This window comes from Penaeus monodon, chromosome 25 (genome assembly GCF_015228065.2).
Source record: "Penaeus monodon isolate SGIC_2016 chromosome 25, NSTDA_Pmon_1, whole genome shotgun sequence".
Classification (NCBI taxonomy): Eukaryota; Metazoa; Arthropoda; class Malacostraca; order Decapoda; family Penaeidae; genus Penaeus; species Penaeus monodon.
In genome coordinates, this window is record NC_051410.1 from 13,241,135 (window position 1) to 13,241,437 (window position 303).

Genomic DNA, 303 nt, shown 5'->3' on the forward strand with positions numbered 1-303 from the left:
CGGAGATGCAAAAAGTGAGGAGCAGCAGCGGGCACACCGAGACGCCAAGACGCCCATTTCCGATTCACTATTCCTGTTCTCTTCTCCTTCCTTCTCCGTGTTTCCTTCGTCAGAGCGTGCGCGTCTCTCTTCATTCCCGGCAAGCTTCTTCCTTATTAACATGCTCCGCTCTCTTGTCGGCGTATCCTAACGTCATTTACGAGAGCAAAGTTTATCGAAAAAAATAATCCAGCTTTTTTGTCAGGAAGACTCTCGACGCCTATTTTATCGCAAGTCGCAAAATATTACATCGAAAATTATACA